Source organism: Pleurodeles waltl, chromosome 8, assembly GCF_031143425.1.
Source record: "Pleurodeles waltl isolate 20211129_DDA chromosome 8, aPleWal1.hap1.20221129, whole genome shotgun sequence".
NCBI lineage: Eukaryota > Metazoa > Chordata > Amphibia > Caudata > Salamandridae > Pleurodeles > Pleurodeles waltl.
The window spans coordinates 37,356,078-37,375,011 of record NC_090447.1 but is presented as its reverse complement, the minus strand read 5'-3'; positions in this window follow the sequence as shown (position 1 = coordinate 37,375,011).

The window sequence follows — 18,934 nt, the reverse complement described above, 5'->3', positions numbered from 1 at the left end:
CACACTTGACCAATGTTATCTCCTCAGGTGAGTAAACTTCATTTGGGAGTTGACACACAGGGGTCTTTGGACAAGGGAACACTAGGCTGGTGTTTAGAGTTATAGGAACAGTGCCTGCTGGAAGTTGGAGTCATGTCAGATCCTGTACTACACACACTATACAAATGTCATCTCCACAAGCGAGTACACTTTAATTGTGAATTGCCCAATAGAGGTCTTTGGACAAATGAACACTGGTCTGGTAAGTGGAGTAGCAGTAAATGAGGCAAAAGGTGAGCTATGAGCATGCCTGAAATAGCATTTTTATGACATTTCTTTTTTTGTGATTTACCAGACTCCACTCCCCCAGGTATTCCAGTCAAGACCTCAAAATGCAGGATGGCCAAGACTTTCTCTTCCCAGGGAAAAAGATGTAATGGGGCATAGGGAGGGCCACCACTAGTCTTCTTGGCCTGCAGCTGTTTCCAGGAGACCAGGGAATGGACCTTGCCGCCAGGTCATTCCACTCCTTCCTGATGTCCCCTTGTGCGCAAGGTGGTTCCTACAGCATTCACTCTCTCAACAATCTTGTCCCACAGTTCCATTTTCCTACTGAGAGGAGTATGCTGGACTTGTGTTCCAAACAATTGCAGCTCTGCTCTTATGATTTCATTCAGCATGACTCTTAACTCAGTGTGGATGTTTGAAACGTGACATGGCGGAACAAAAAAGAAGGATGACAGTGACTTACTAAACAGGAGAAGTGCAATAGGGTGTGAATGGACAAAAGTGTGACATAATGTCCTGAACTAAATAAAGAAAGGGTTATTATACTAAAGGTTCAACTTTTGGAGGTGAAAAGTGAAAATGTCTTACTGTCTGATTAATAAAAATCATTACAATATGAACTAATAAAATAAAAACTATATTTTCACAACTATGCATCAGTCACACCCAAAGATTAACCATGGCACAACTATAGTTCTTGGCTACAAGCATAACTGATTTAAATAAAAAAATAACAAGTTCATTAAATGAACAAATAATGACTTCTACAAATATTTTCATTCATTATTCAAAGTTTGGTGCAAGCATTGGCTTCTAAAAATGTTGTATTCAGTGTTTCATATTTAGTGGAACTTTTACAGTATGTTCGCTACTCTGATAACTTTTAACCTAAGACAGGTTTAATTTAAAAAAAAATACCAATCGTGATCAACCCGCAGTACAAAGTACCTGGAGATAGCAACACATTGTAGGCATTTAGGTCATGCAATACAGGAGTTAAAGCAAGTTAAAGTTAAAGAGTTTAGAATTACAATCTGTATGTGATTAAACAAGGCAACAGTTAGCTCCTAAAATACTATCATTCATAGTCTACAATCAGTGCAAGGTAATACTAAGTGCTTAGGGTTTAACAATTCTTAGGAGGCATTATAAAATTATGGAATTCTTTACCAATGTTAAATAATTTGGTTAGGTTTTTAACTTAATTTCTATCCCTAATGCAAAACGAGTATGGAAACTATTGCTTACACAAGAGGATATCTAATAAACCACTGCATGTTAATAATTCATATAAAAGAAACAAATGTCTATGGTAAAATAGATAACGCATTAGGATCAGATGTCAACATACTGTCCTCCTTGGTAAAAATCTTAATCAGTCTGCAAATAATGGAATTGACCTGCCTGAAAAACAATGCATAATGGTCTGGTGACAAGTTCTCACACGTTCTTCCAAGAAAAATAGGTTTAACAGAGTTTGTCATGCTTGTAGAAGGTGCGGACAGACACAAACTAAGTGCAATAATGATCTCTCTGTGTAACCATAAAGTCTGCAACAGTTAGTAGGCCATTGTTACCTTGGGATACCATCCTTTCTTGAAGATATGCAAAATCTTCACTTGCGAAATGTGTCCCACATATGTGGCGGAAAATGTGGCCACAGGTAAAGCTAGACCTCAAGTTTATCAAGAAGATAATTCCAGTCCAAGCGTACTTCTTGGTTCCTTAAGCGTCTTTATCTGCTATTAAGGATAAAGCTTTGTTGCGTGATTTAGAAGGTTTTTAAAGGAAACCTTGTTCATTCCTAAAAATCAGAAAGGCTGATAACCAAAGTTGTGAAAGCACTCTAATGAATAAGTTCTCCAAATACCAGTATAGCCAAAGTTGTTAATTTCTTGTCAACACAGAGAGCCGGACTTGGATAATAACACGGCAGGTGTGTGTTTTAGAAAAACAGCCTGTCTCACTAGGACCTGCATTTGTAGACCAAATTCTAAACAAACTTTTGCATGGCTAGTATTTTTCAAAATCTTAAAGACAGAGAAGAAGTGGTCCAATAATTTAGCATCGCAACCTTGAGAGATGACTGAGCCATAAGCTAGCACAGGAGCCAATTTTGCCTCCATGATTTTAATAAATGGTCAGGGATAGGACATATTAATTTGTCTCACAATGTTTTAAAAGCAAAGATGGAGGAGGCAGTTTTAGTTCTTAGGAAATTGAAATGGCCTTGAAACATGACTCTATGTATAAATATACAAAGAAAGGAAAGGTGGACAAGCATTTGCGAAGCTTGCAAACCAGACCTGGACCAAGCTAGCCATCTCTGCTACCCCATGGATCTCCCCTACAGTTGTAGTGCCTGAACTGCCACCAGACCAATAAGGATCACAACCATGTTCTTAGCACTGCACTCTGAAAATGTGTTCGCCTCTGGATCCACTAGCAGTTTTCATAGCAACATGATTTTAGTGAATACACTGCTTAGTTCTCTGATTGCTGGGTACTCAAGTTATTAAATTCACTGCTTGGTTCTCTGATTGCTGGGTACTCAGGTTGCAGAGGTTGCAGTAGGATGCACTAGGTTGCGCTGGATTACTTTGGAGGACCAGAAACACTGCTGCTTTCACTGCCCACCACTGCAAGGCCCCCTCCTTACTGCCCTATGGTTCAGCACCACTGTGCAACTGCTCCCTCTTCACTACACATCCCTCCTAGATCAATGTCCAAAAAGCCTTGCAGATGTCCTACAACCCTCCCCCAATAACCTCTATCTCCCGGTCGATGTCACTGAAAGGTAGAGCAGGTGAGGGGACAAATTACATTAGGAGAGTCCTGGAGGTCCTGCAGGGGACTCAGTTGAAGGAACATGTCTGGCAAACATTGCCGGAGTAGGCTTGAAACAGACCCCTCATGGCTCACAGCTGCAGCAAGGGTTATGGTGGGATTATGGCAAAGGTTTGGGCCGAGAGGTGCAGCAGCCAACCAGTGTACCATAAATTTAACTCGTCAACGTCCTTACGAAACACCTGGAGGTCCAGCTGCCAATTGAGGTGGCTGAACAAACCAGGCCACCCAGGCTCCTAGGCAGCTGAAGGCCAGCCAAGGGCCAGCTGGGCCGCAGGGCTAGCCAGGTGGGGGAAGTTGTGAAAACAACAATCCCTCTCAGTAGCACAAAGCAACAGTGGAGCACCAGCTGCAACACCTGTAGTCACTCCTCCTCCTACTAGCGTCAAGCATGCAGGCGTATTCCAAGGGTGTCAGCAATAGTGCCCACTGGTAGTCTGGCTACTTTTCATTTATGGAACTGAGCCTAGAATGGGTGGTATGGATGGGAACCGTTGGTGAAGGGGTCGTTTTTTAATTCGTTTTATAGGTCCCCTGTATTTAGGGGTCTGATCTCTTTAGGGGAAGGGAACAGAATTGATTACAAATGTTTTTAGAGTTTATAGAGGGGAGTGGGTGCTTGTTGCATGTACAAAATAAATATGTTTTGTTTAGCATGTCAGTAATGATAATTACAATGATAATGATGGTAATAATATTAATAATAATAAAAATAATAATTATAAGCACAATAAAATACAATCACAAGTGCACACATTTGTGTTCTACACCAGACATAACTATACAACAGGGATAAAGATAAATCAATGGCCCTGAAAAAAGCCATTTGACCTTAAGTGGCACCTATGATATGGCTGAAACATGTAGATCAAGGTTTTGATGCGGGAGCTCATACTGTTTCACTCCGCATAAAGATTTGTTGTTTTTAACATTACCAAAGATTCCCACTGATAACATTTTTAAATAAAAAAAGGATATATGCAGGTAATTTTAAAACATAAGGACCCAAATTTAAGAAAAGTGGTGCTACGTTATATGCAGCACAAGTTTTTGTGTGTCCCTTAGCACCCCCCAGTGCCACCATATGTGCGCCGTATAAAACACCATGGCCCAGGTTAGGGACAACAGTGTCATAATTTTTGACGCTATTGTAGTACATTGCAGGATTAGTGCCAAAACTTTGGGTGATAATCTTGCAATGTATATAGGGGCCCATTCAGAGTAATGGTGTGCCCTCTTTTAACGCCTGTTCTGTGAAGGGGTTAAAAATAGTCGCAAAAACTGGCACATTGGAGTCTCATGGATTCCACAGTGCCATTTTTGCGGTCTCCCTAAGGGTGGAACGCCCCCCCTTGCATACTTTATGATTGGTGTAGGAAAGTGCCCCTTTTTTGCCATAATTACCCCCATTTTCTGGCTGATGGCAGTGTGCTTGACTGTGTTCACTGGGATCCTGCTAACCAGGACCCCAGTGATTATGCTCACTCTCCTCTAAATGTTGTTCTTGCCTGCTGGTAACCCAGTATTTCACCCAAAATTGGCATACTGGTGCCCCCTTACAAATCCCTAGTATATGGTACCTAGGTACCCAGGGTTTGGGTTTTCCAGGGGATCCCTATGGGCTGCAGAATTTATTTTGTCACTCATGGGAGCCCATGCAAAAGCTTCTGCAGGACTGCCATTGCAGCCTGCGTGAAAAGGTGCATGCACCCTTTCACTGCCATTAACCCTGCATCAGCTCACTTATAAGTCACTCCTACAGCAGGCCCTCCAGCCCTGAGGGCATGGTGCAGAGTACCTGTGTGAGAGGGCACCTCTGCACTAGCAGAGGTGCCCCCACAACTTCCAGGACCATTTTCCCGGGCTTCCTGAGTGCTGGAACACCCTCTCCCTTTGGAAAGAGGCGTTACAGGCTTGGGAGGGGTGGCTTCCCCAAGCCACTGGAAATGCTTTGAAGGCTAATTTAGTGCCATCCTCACATAATCCAGTCTACACCAGCTCAGGGACCGTCAGGGAAACTGGACAAAGGAAAGGGGAATGACCACTCCCAAGTCCATCACCTCCCCAGGGGTGGTGCTCAGAGCTCCTCCAGAGGGTCCCTGGGTTTTGCAATCTTGGATTCAAAGTTGGCAGTGAACTCTGGGAGCACCTGAGTGGCCAGTGCCAGCAGGTGATGTCAGAACCCTCCCCGATAGGTGCTTACCTGTTTAGGTGACCAATCCCCCTTTCAGGGCTATTTAGGGTCTCCCTCTTGGGTGGTTCTTCAGATTCAAATTGCAAGTCTCCTGCAGGAATCCTCTGCATCCTTCACTTCACCTTCTCACCGAAGAAACTGCATCTGGACCCTCCAGGAACTCTACAAGCTGCAACAAAGATGCAAAGATAACTTCTGCAACATTGTATCTGCAGCTCATGCCAGTAACTGCAACTGTTTCCCAGTTGTGCATCCTCATAGGGCATCCTGTCTTCAGCCTGCACCAGAAGAACAAGGAATCTCCCTTGGAGTGAAGGAGTCACTCCGCTGCTTCAGCAGGCACCTCTCTGCAATGACGACTGGCTATGTTGGTCCCTTCCCCTGAAGAGCTGCATGGATCCTGCCTCACGGGTGGTGGATTTAAGTGGTTCTGACGGTCCTGATGTCGTACTGTCCAACTTTGGTGGAGCTTGCCTCCCGAAGCAAGACAGTACCCCATGCACCATGTGTTTTGCAGTTGCCAAGACTTAGTATCCTTCCACGAAGTTCTTCATGTACCATGCAGCTCCTGCCTCCAGCACTCCTTCCTGCGACGCACAGCTTCCTGCATGGTTCTCTGGCGTTGTGGGAATCTTTGTTGTAGTGCTGCATGGGCTTCCTTTTTTACTTTCTTTTCCCTCTGCTGTGGGACTCCTGTGCACGCTGATTTTCTGACTCCTCCTCAGGGGTAGAGTCCACCAGGTCCCTCCTGGCCCCGAGCAGCTACATTTTCCGCTAACCGTGAGCTTTGCATGTGCCAAGGCTTGTTGGTGGAATACAGCAATCCAAACTAGACTTCCATCTGGCTTGGGACATCAACTGCACCAACCAGGAACCCGCATCCATCTTCTTGGGTGCAGTACTGACTGTTGTTCTTCACCAGTGGATCTTCTTTTGCACCTTCATCCGGGTTAGCAGGGGCTCCTGTTCACCCTGGACTCTTCTGCGCTTCTTGGACTTGGTCCCCTTCTTTCACAGGTCTTCAGGTCCAGGAATCCACTGTTGGTCTCTTGCAGTCTCTTCTGGTTCTTGCATTATCTTCTTTCTTGTGTTCTAGGAAAGTTACTGTGAATTACTCCTGCTTTCCTGGACTCTGGGATGGGTTCTATTTCTTACTTCTGGTGTTTTCTCATTCTCCTAGCGCCCCTACACACTGCACTTGCCTAGATGGGAAATCGAAATTCGCATTCCACTTTCTTAGTATATGGTTTGTGCTCTCCCAGGCCCTTTTCTAACTATTGTGATTTTCACTATTTGCACTGTTTTCTAACTGTGTTTACAGCTATTTCTGCATAGTAGTATATATAATTTGCGTTTTACTTACCTCCTAATGGAGTATAGTCTCTATGGTATTTTTAGCATTTGTGTCACCAAAATAAAGTACCTTTATTTTTGTAACACAGATTATTTTCTTTCATGTGTGTGAGTACTGTGTGACTACTGTGGTATTTCATGAGCTTTGCATGTCTCCTAGTTGGGCCTTGGCTGCTCATCCATACTACCCTAGAGAGCCTGGCTTCTAGACACTACCTACATTTCACTAATAAGGGATAACTGGACCTAGCATAAGGTGTAAGTACCTTAGGTGCCCACTACAAACCAGGCCAGCCTCCTACAACCATGGAACTTTTCAAGATAGTTAAGGAATTCTCCATTCCACTGCCAGTGAAAACAACATCACATCCACACAGGAGCTGTGCACCAACCTAGCCAACTTCTTCCATGAAAAGATTCTAACCATATACAGAAACTTCAAACCCCAACCCACATCTATGGACTTCCTTTACAGATATGCGAACTTATGCTTACCACAAACTGACCAATTGAAACCTCCCCTCCACCAAGGACACTACCTCCACTATGAATCCATTAACTCAGGAGTAGGGGTGGACAGTGTGCTCTGCTCAGCTGTTGGAGCTTACTGAGCTGCTGCCGGTGCCAATTCTGGATCCAGCCATCCAGTCCTCCCTCGGGCCTCACCAACAGCCCAGGAGCAGGGGGCAGAGGGAGACAGAGAGCCAGGCTGCTGGTAAGTGGCAGTGGGGACCCTGGAGTCGACCTGGGCCCAGGTAAGACCTCTGTTTCCCTTTCTCTTTCGTGTGCCCACGGTGGAGCAGGTCAGTGTACAAAAGTCCTGAATTCAGTCCAGGGCTGTAGGCAGCGAAAACTGCCATTTCAGGCCTCCTGTGCACTGGCCTGCCCAGGCCTCTTGTGCACCAGTCTACCCCGAGTGCAGTGCACGAGGGGCAGGCCAAGGCACAAGAGGCCTGAAACAGCAGCTTTCACTGCCTATTGCCCTGTCCGGAATGTGCCCGATCTCGGAAGAACTAATGGGGCCAGGTCTGGCTAACCAAGCCTGACCCTACTTAGCGCTTCCGAGATTGGGCATATTTGGGACAGGGTACCATTCGGGCAGTCGGCACTCCTCCACTCGTGCAACTCATCGGACTTTTACATAGTTTTAAATAAACACTGCAAAATGCCACAGAGTGGACCTCCATGAGACTCCACCTACTGGTGAGCTCCCACAAACCCATGCCCACAACACATCTATCAACCTCATGAACCAAAGCATTGGCCAGAAACTCACCACCCTGCTCAACACCTCTATCACCACCACAACATTTCCTGATGCCTAGAAATACACCAGAGTTAGACCACTAATCAATAAGCCATCTGCTGTTGCCAGCAAATGCAAACAATTACTGGCCAATCTCCCTGCTCCTTATACCAGTGAAGGTACTGGAAAAGATCATCAACAAGCAACTCATAGCACACCTGGAAAAGAACCAGCAACACAGCACCTATCAATCTGGCTTCCACAACAATCACAACACTAAACCCACCCTTTGGAGCCATTGACAACGTCTGAACTCACCCTGACCGAGGAGAAGCAGCAGCTCTGATCCTTCACGACCTCTCAGCAGCCTTCAATACCATTTCGCACCACACCCCTGTCAAAATACTCCACCACATCGGCATCCAAGGAAAATGCGCTCAGGTGGATCTCCTCCCTTCTCACTGGAAGAATCCAGAGGACCCACCTCCCACCTTTCACCTCCAAACTCAAGGAGATCATCTACCATGTCCCCAGGGGCTCATCCCTCATCCCCATGTTCTTCAATGCATATATGACACCGCTGACCAACATTGTCAGATCCCACGGTCTCAAAATAATTTCCTACACAAATGACACACAACTCATCCTCTCACTCACTCACTAACAACCCCACCACCACTAATCAATCAATCAATCTAGGATTTTTAAAGCACAGAAAATCACCCATGGCAGGCTCAAGGCGCTGAAAAAGCAAAGAGAAAACGGGAGGAAGAGGAATGCAGCAGCATGGGGAGAGCTGGGCCTGGGATCTGCTCAATTGAGTCCAGGAAGGAGGGTGGGGTTTGTGGAGGTGGTGGGCAGAGCTAAGCTGGAGACAGGAAATAACAGGCAGCATGCAGGAGTGGCAAGGGAAAAGCAAGGAGAAAGCAGAGAAAGCAGTGAAAACAGGGGGAAAAACAAGGAAAAAACATACAGAAAATTAGGTAAAAAAGAGAATGCAGTAAAAATATGGGAAACGCAGGGTGAAGGCACACAAAAAACAGGGGAAAAGCAAGCACAAATAGCAAGGAGTAGGCACATAAAATAGGCTGGGAAAAGCAAGTATAAAGTGGTGAAAACAAGGAAAAAACAAGAAGTAACTCAAACAATGGTGGAAAAAGCAAGGCGAGGACAGGAAGAAGAAGGATGTAGCAGCATGGAGAGAGCTGGGCCAAGGGCCTGCGTTCACCAGAACCAACTTCTACAGATTCATGACAAGCATTGTCGACTGGATGAAGTACAACTGCCTGCAACTAACATTGACTAGACAGATATACAGACCTTCGGCAACAGCAACACATGGAACAACTCCTGGTAGCCCTCAGACTTAGGACCTGCACCTGCTCCCTCCAACCTCACCAGAAACCTTGGAATCATCAATGCCATCAAGCGCACCTTGGGCCACCTCCTCCACCTGCTTCCTCTCTGTGCATGCTACGTAACATCTTCAAGTGGCTACCCCTACACACAACACACAACATGACACAAGCCCTCATCATCAGCTGATTGGACTATGGCAACTCACCCTCTAAGGAGTAATTGTTGCACATCTTCAACAGAGACTTCAGAACATACTAAACACTGCGGCCAGACTCATCCTCTGCCTTCACTGATGGACCCACATCACATCCCACCTCAGGTAGCTCCGCTAGCTCACGGTAAAGAAAAAATGTCAATTCAAGCTGCTGACGCACGCCTCTACACAACAAAGGACTGCCCTACATTAACCACCTCTATAACTTCTACCAACCAATGTTATGTATAGCCCCCAAATTCATCTATCCATGCTTTCAACTACTATGCAGGGGAAGAAGAGTCATTGGGAGCCATAGATAACAAAGGGCTTGCTTTAGACATTGGCAGACAGGTTACTCTGTCACAACGGTGACCTTTTTCCCATCCACTGAAATCAAAAGCCCATTATGTCCTATGGGAGTTAGATTTTGGTGGATGGGATATCTGTCACTGTTGTGATACAGTCTGCCAATATCTAAATCAGGCCCATAGTTTCTCCTTCCTGTTCCAAATGTAAAAAAAAAAAACATGTTTGCCACCCTTAAGCAGTCCCCACCACCTTCCCGGCCTTTCCTCTCCCTCCTGCAGCTGTGTTTTCTGCTTTCCTTAAAAGTAGACAAGTGACACTGTGCTGAAAGGCTCTCAGAGAGCCTTGTCAGCATGGCTTGAAAGGCCTTTAAGATATAGAAGCAGTGGGTAAGGAGTTTTGTTATCAAATGTTATCACATTATAGCAGTCAGTAATGACATTTGAAAACAGAATCAAATGCTAGTAGCTCTCTACCAGAACCATACATAACAGTGTGATTTACTGAAGATTTGTTCTCATTTCAGCTTCTGGAGCCCTTTCCATAGCCTCTATGAGAAAATCATGAGAGAAAATAGTTTTCTTTCAGACATGGTTTATCAATTCCCAGCGGAGTATCAGCAAATTACATCGGGTAAAATCACCTTAGAATACACCACAATTCCTAAAATGAGTATGGTGTCACCAGCAAATGATTTATATTGTGAGTAAAATCTATTATTACCCTTTATATGTGCTTGCTTCTGTGACTCTAAATAACAGGCTTTCTCTCCAATGCATTTCAATGGTGACTTTGTCCCAAAGTTCCAGAGCCTTCAAATGGCTGTCACAACATGCCACATGCCCTTTGGCACCAGGGAGTGCTTACCTTTCCTCCTTAAATGTGTTTGAACTCATTTTCAGGACACAGGGACCATGATTCCTGTACTTGCTACCACAACATATTGTTGAGTTTGTAACCAACCAATCAGGATTTATTAGTCTCTTTTAAAGTGGCCAATCAGAGCATTTCATGTCCATCCCAGATAGCTCTATTTTTTAACCTTAATTCTCAAAAACAGCTGGACAGATTTACACCAAATCACAAAAAGCTGCTTTTCTGCGTAAAGATCTAGATTTCTGCCAAATGCGGTGTAAATCTGTTCAACCATTTTTCCTGCATTGTTGTCTAAATTTCCCTAAGGGGAAATTGTGTTTTGAGACCAATGAGATCTTACTTTAAATTCAAACAAATATTCACTGAAAAAAAACAAAGGTTAAAGTGATGGTATAATTAGGTGAAAAGATATCACAAAAATAACGTTTATATGCCAAAAGAACACTAAAATTCACTAGGTATAACTTCTGAGATAACAATAGCTTCTCCCCCACACGGCACTGCTTAAGACCTCACCTATTGCATCAATCATGACATGTTACGTGACATCATCAATCATTTCTAGGTAAGTTAACTATTTTAGAACAGAGGTAAATGGATAATCAGATTGGCTACTCATTAGTAGATTTTGTTTGGCTGCAAATTATTAGATGTATTTTATTATTTTTGGAGATTGTATGCTTAATCAGTTTCTACCTTTTTTTCCCACATTTCAGCCTCACCAAAGAAGCGAATGATCAGGGCCAGTAAATCTTCTTCCAGGGACAAGGGAGCTGCCGCTGCTGTCTTTACCACAGAAGTCATTCCTTCTGGTACAGGTATATCACATTGATTTTTTTATTTACTCTTCTAAATTTTCACTATTATATCTCACCTAACATGCATCATGCCCCTCTGTATTTGCCTTGTTTTGTCATTTCCTTATTTCCCCATTATCTACTTTAGTGACACTCGTCTTGTTTAATTTTTTCTCAGCTTACGTCATCCTGTCATTTTTTTCTTGTGTTCTCACTTTTCTCTTACTCTGACAGCAACATTCCGATGACCGTTTAAAAATTTTTCTCTCTATTCCTGTCTTTCATTTAATTATTGTATTCCTAATCCTTTACAAGCCATTTCACCCTTTAATGTAAACCTTTTTTTTATCCTGGTCTATGTTTTAGTATTTCATTTTTCAAAAGTAGAAGTAAACACTTTAAATTGAAACTTCAGCTAGTAATTGTTTCAAATATGTTAAGTGTTGTTTTTTAACTTGTGCAATACTGTGGTTGTTAGTGATGTTACTAAATAAGTGTATTTTTTGTTTAGAACCAGACTCTCACTCCTCTACTTCCTTTCTGTCTTAAGTTGTTTGATATTTAAACTAATGTTTAGAAGATACGCCCTGTGCCATCTACACACCCGTACCTACCCCCCCAGTCTGTCCATCCCATTCAGGCCCATGACACATTTCTACCATAATGCCTTCCTAATTTTTTTCTTATGCCGTCTTCCTCAAAGGTCTACCATCCATTAACCACCCAAGCTCTCTGTTACAAAACCTAAACCTACCTCAAGCCATGGGATAAAACGGCAAAACTCATGCGATCCCTCCCTAACCAAAAAATAATATTTGTTGTACTGGCAATAAGCTAGGGAGGAGGGTGTTGTGTGGGTTTGGAGTGAGACTCGAAAGAGAGTTTGTTGGGTTTGGAAAGAACAGAGCCCCTGGCATTGGTACTGTTGCAATGTACCAGGTGTTGTCTAAAAGTCATTTCACCCAGACGGGTTAGCAGTGAGCACAATTAATTGTGTATGACATGATCAAATAAACTGTGCAGCGCCAATGTAATGCACAATATTTTTCTATGTCAATATACTTATATAACTTTTCAATGTACTTATTTTTTAAACTCAAATTAAGGCCCTCATTACTAGGCAGACAGTGAAAAGCTGTTGCACCCTACATGCTGCAAGATTGCTGCCGGCTCGATTACGAAACTCTGTTTCCACCCGCTGGCCCAGGGGGAACCTCATAATATGGCTGTGGGAGGGCTACCGCATAGGCAGTAACCCAAGCGTGGGAGTTTGGCGGGAGGCCTTTTCCACCCGCCAAACTCATAATCAAGGTCTAAGGGGTAGATTTATGGAAAGTGGTGCTGTACTGAGTGCCGCTCCACTTTCCCTGCGCCCCTTAGCACCCCCCTAAAGCCAACATGTGTGTGCCGTATTTAAAATACGGCGTACAATGGCGCATGGTAGGGGGCAATAGTGTCATCTTTCATGACGCTATTATGTATTCTGCAGGAGTAGCGTCAAAATATTGGCTCTACTCCTGCAGAGTACATAGGGCCCCATTATAAAGAATGGAAGGCCCCTTTTAATGCCTGCTCTTGAGCAGGCGTTAAAAGTGCCACACAAAATGTCAAAAAGTAGTGCAAAGGGTTACAGAGTGGAGCAATGCATGCATTGTGCCACTCTGTAAATGTGGCGCAGGGGTTTTGGCCTCGTTGGGCCACATTAACATCAAAATAAATTATGTTAATGTGGCGCAAGATGGTGCTAGGGGCCTTTAAATATGCCCCTAAGTGTCAGGTGAAAGTGTAAAAGCATGTTTTTTAGCCATGCAGATTGTTTTGGATTAATTAATGTCACGTTCTGCAAATAATATTATGTGAATAATATGTAAACAAAATGCCATGGACACAGAATGTCATTAAAAAAATCCATTAGTGATAGGAAACCAGCAAAAAAAACATTGGTGATAGAAAACCAGCAATTCTGTGTTACTGTCTGATTTTTCAATTATGAGTTCGGAATGGGCATGATTATTAATTTTCTTTTCCTATTTCCTCTGATGCTGACAAGAACCATTCGTAGATTGAAGTTTGGATGCACTTGCAGAAGATGTAGGCAAAGCTGTGGCCTTCCTTTGGCAGGGCATTTTGTAGGAGGAGACAGCAATAAGACTCCCTCAGTGTCCTCCCGGGAGAGCCAAGGGGATGTCACCATCATCACTGCAGCTACAGCAGGTGTAAAAGTTTACATATCAGCGACTCTTCCCTCCACTTTCAACCACAGGGCCTTTCATCCTGGAGGTCATAAATGGCATACGATAAGTAAAAGAAGCCCAGAGGGACATTATACAAAGAGGTGACTTTTTGGAGGCAAAAATGTATTTGAGAGGCTGAGCCTAGTGCAGGTGGAATGGGAGGGGTCTGTTGGGGAAGGGGACATTTTTAAATTTGCCTTGTAGTTCCCCAGGGATTAAGCGCCAAAGCAGCTGGGGAAGGGATCACAATTTAGGATTCATATTTTTAGAGTATATGAAGAGGAGTGTTTTTTTGCATAAAATGAATTAACATATCAGTAATAATAACAATACTAAAAATAATAATGATGATGATAATAATAATAATAATCATAATAATAATCATCATCATCATTGTTGGAAGGTGGGTCATTAGTTGTGTGGCGGCACAAGTAATGGGTCTGCACACGACCACCACTGTGAACCAAACACCCACTGTATCGCTTGACTCTCATCAGGTAGCATTGCAGAGCAGTCGAAGGCTTACTCAAGGGAGGTGGTGTGGGCTAGTAATCCCCATTCAGAAGCACATAAGCATGAAACTCAAAAAATGGTTGTCCAGTCTGTGCTTTTTCTTTTGATAAAGTAAAAGTACATTTATTGCACACACACTACTCAATACTATGCAACCATTTACAAATATACACAAATAATCTAACAATCCCCATGGCGAAACAATCCCCAATGCAATATTTGACTGTAAATTAGAGTGAAAGCACCTAAATCTGGAAATGCAGTTAATCTACTTTGCGAGAAGGTGGTTATCAGTCCCATTACGCAAATCAGCATCAACACAGAAAATAAAGAGACATGTTTACAAACTTCAAAGGTTGAGATTATTTTAGATTATGTTTAGATTAGCCTGATTACTTCTTGCCTATTCTTCATTACCCTGGGATTACACCATGCACTTGATTAACCTGGTGTAATACCATCCTACACCCCTAGAGAGTGCAGTCCCACAAGCAAAGAACAAAAGTTCCAAAGCGCTTGTGTTTTATATTGTGATACAATACTTGGGGGGTTATAGTTCCTTTGACCCACCCAACCTAGGGTGGAGACGCAAACGTGTTGGGGGAACGCTGCGCTGTTTCTGCAGCTCACCTAGGAAATGGGAACTTGGTTGGTGGTAAACCCATCCTCCTGGGGTCACCACAAGCTGAGGACACAACTCAGAATGACATTGGGCCTCGCAAGGCCTTCTGGGGCCGATCCATAACTAATGAGCATGTCTCCCACTGTGATGGGGAGAGCCGCATTGCTTAACTTGATATGGGGCATTGCGCCGCATTCGCCTTTGTTTGGGCGGTGTGATCCTGGATACCCCCATTGCATCATCTCTTTGTTGGATGGTGTTGCGGGGAGCCCACCCCCTGCTGCCCTCTTGCTGGGGGGTGTTTGGTCCCACCCTGACTCCCGCTTCAGGTGAGTTATGGTTGGAGAGCGGCTCAGGGAGCCCATCCCCGGCCACTCCTGCTGGCTCCCCCCACGACCAGTACCTCTAGGTTCTGTCGTGGGAGCCAGCCCTTCCTTTGCTCTATGCCAGCTCCCACAGGCAGACGCGTGCTGTTGGGCGGCAGGACAGGCTGTCTAGGGGAGTAATGGCACTCCCCCCTCCTCTCCTGCTGCATTAGGACCTTGGGATGGGGTCTAGGGCCCCTACGGCCATGTTCACAGGTGGTGCGATGGGGCCCTGACTTTGTCTTCTGGTGAGACCTCGGGATGAGGTCTGGGGCCCGGCACCACTTTCACGGGGAGCGCGACAGCACATTAGTCTTCAGCCGCCATCTCTCCCTCAGCCGGCAGCCATCTTCACGGGGGACGCAAAGGCATCCCCCAACTGTTCATCTCTGTGGGGACCTTGGATGAGGTCTGGGGCCCGCTTCCTCCATATTCATGGGGAGCACGACGGCGATCCTTGTTTTCTCCTCAGTGGGGCCCCAGGATAAGGTCTGGGGCCCTCTAAGTTCATCTTCCGGAGGGGGGGTTGCGATGGTGGCCCCCAGTTATGCTTCATTTTGAGAACAACCCCCGGGCCCTGGCGCACCCCGTTGGCATCGACCGGAGCAGTGGTGGAACCCCACGCACTTCGTTGCTGGCTCCGAAAGAGGTCAAAGGTCACAGACCTTCTCCTTCTGATATCTCGGGCCCATGAGGGCCAGTTTTGTGATTATGGTGTTGATCTGCTCCTAGTGAGGTGTTCTTGCCAGCAGGGGCCCTTTCGTTGCTTCTCCTGACCTAGAAGGGTCCCAGATTATAGGGGGGCATTCTCAATGACTACCTGTGCCAACCTTCCTTCTGGGGGTCCTCCTTTACTTCTGGGCAGTGCACTCCCCTTGCACTAGTCCAGCCTTTCCCCCAACTAGTCCTCAGGGGAAGTAAGGGGACCAGTTTACCTGGCCCCGGCATGCATCTTGCTGGACCTGAAGTCCTTCAGGGGCAGAGTCCCTGCCCCAGGGGAGCTTCAGGGGGTTCTTCTTTCCAGTTGTCCATGACACCTGTCTGCAGTCTCAGGGTCCAGCAGTGAAGCACAGCCAAGAGAGAGAGCTCTCTCCTGTGCAGGACCTTTTAAGTCGGGGTGGAAGTGTCCATTAGGCCTGCGCCTCTGGCCAATCCAGGTGTGCCAAATCACTCCCTTCCCCCTGTCCCCTCCTCCCTGCACAGTCATCTGGGATAGCTCAAAATGGTGTTGTCCAGAAGCTAGGGCCACATGGGCTCTGAAGCTCAGCCCCTCCTTCCCAACATTCTTTTCAGGGCTTCTCCACCCATTCCCTACCAGGGGCTGAAAGCTGGCTGATTGATGCACAGCTCTGCTCAGTCAGCTGGATAGCGCAGTAATTGACCCTTATCCTCAACTGAAACAGAGAAAGATGACATTGCTGGATGGCCCATAAGTTGTACAACTGATCTTTTGTAACCTACTGCATCATTCTTTTCATACAGGTTACAGTGTACGTTGCTATGACTCTGGTCTAGTGGACCCAGGGGGACCTGAGTTATGACCTAGGCCACACTTTCCCATTTACATTTAATGGAGGGTCCCTACAGTGATGGTGGAAATAGATAAGAGCACAATAAATCACACAACTTGGAGGGTCAAGGATTTCATGAATGTAGACTGGATGAATTAGTTGGAAAGTTATGAGAGAGACAAATAAATACATATTATACTTTTTACAAATGGTTCAACTGCATACTTCTGCCATTGTCTGTTTTGAGCGCAGGGCTGACCCACAGAGCATGAGCACCATGGAGGTTCCTTGTAGAAGACAAGACCTATGGAATGATGAAAGAAAATGAAAATAATTTAGAGTCAAAGTAGACATTGTGGGCGAGATCCCAGCTGGAGTTCTATGGAAAAGGGCAAATCTAGTAATGATTCCAGAGATTTCCCAGAATTGTCACTGATAGCTAAGCATGGGAATGAAAGGTTAATCATGGAAGGCTGACTGTTTTTTTTGTTTATTTCAGAAACAGATTCATGCACTGTAGACTTGGAACCTCATTATGACCTCATTATGAGTCTGTCGACCACTATGGCAGCGGTGGTGGACCAACCGCTGCCGGGATGAAGGTCAGACTGCTGTATTATGAGTCATGCTGGCCTATGGAGCAAAGACCCCCTGGGTTCCGCCGGCACTGTCAAGCAGCACACCACCATGGTCACGAGGCAGCACAAACAAGCTGGCGGAGACAGTGCTTCCTCCATACAGATTGCAAGGTTGCACACTACCAATGTGACTGTGACAATCTAACCACCATGTAGCAAAAGGCAGAAACAGGGACTATAAAAGGAGACACTCACCTTCAGAGAGCTTTACAGGTGCCACCATTTCATGCTGCTGTTGTTGATCATTGATGGAGCACAAAATCCACACCACCATGGGTGCAACCGACCACTTACCTGTGACCACAGCTCGTTGCACGTTGTCTATATTATATGGGGGTCTCACTACAGGCATCAAGTACACATCTCATCGTGTGCACAGTCCAAGGGGGTCATTACAAACTCGGCAGTCTTTTAACAAGCCCGCCGAGGGACCGCCGTGCGGCAGACCGCCAGTAGTGGCGGTTTGCCGCTCGGCGTATTATGACCGTTGGCTACCCTCTGTAGTTTTTCCGACGGAGAGCCGCCAACAGCCATACTTGCGGCCAGCGGGGAATTGGAGGTTGCTCCACCTCCACTGCCACGCCAACAGAACACCGCCCAGCTAATCACGTCCTGTGATTCTGCGCGGCGGTGTTCTGTTGGCGGTGTGGTGTCGGCGGAGCTGCCCCCATGGCTCCCGCCCCTCCCGGCGGATCGACAGACCAGGTAAGTCGATCGTCCATTAGGGGAGGGGGTGGGGAGTGCTGTGTGTTGTGTGGGTGCATGGGGGTTTGCATCTGTGTATGTAGGGGGGTGTGTGAGTGCGTGTATGCTTGCGGGGGTGTTGCGTGTTTTGGGAATGAGTGCGTGTATGTCTGTAGGTATGTCTGAATGGATGTGTGCGTGAATGTGGGTGTACGTGTCTGACTGTGTGTGTGGATGTTGGCATGTATGTCGGTGTGTGTGCATGTATGTGTGTTGGTGGTGCCTGCGTGCGTGTCGGGTGTGTATGTGTAAGGTAATGTCAGGGTGGGGAGGGGGCCCTGCCACCTTTGGGGGTTGGGGGGTTGGGGAGACCCCTATCAGTGCCAAGGATGGAACTCCCTGGCACTGATAGTGCTTACCGCCATGGATTTCATGGCGGTTCCTACCGCTGGAAATCCACGGCGGTAAGCCGGGTCAAAATACCGGTGGCGGTATTGTGACGGCCGCCGGGCTGGAGACCCAGGTCTCCAGCCCAGCGGTCGTCTCCGCCCTGGCGTGCAGAACGGAGAAGCAGCGGATGACCATGGCGGTAACCGCCATGGTCATAATACTCAAAAAAAGACCGCCAGCCTGTTGGCGGTCTTACCGCCGCTTTAACACCGTCCGCCAGGGTTGTAATGACCCCCCAAATCATACATAAAGATTGACACATTCACAGTCACAATATGCCCCCTTTGGGAAGGTCACTCACACTGCCCAGCAACACTGTACAAGAGCACATGTCAATACATCTCAGACACAGGGATAGTGAAGGCTGCACAACATTGTCTCACACATCACCAACAACACACCAACATCACATATACACCTGCAACTTACATACTCACATACTCACATTCCTCACAGACTATGGACTATCATCACAT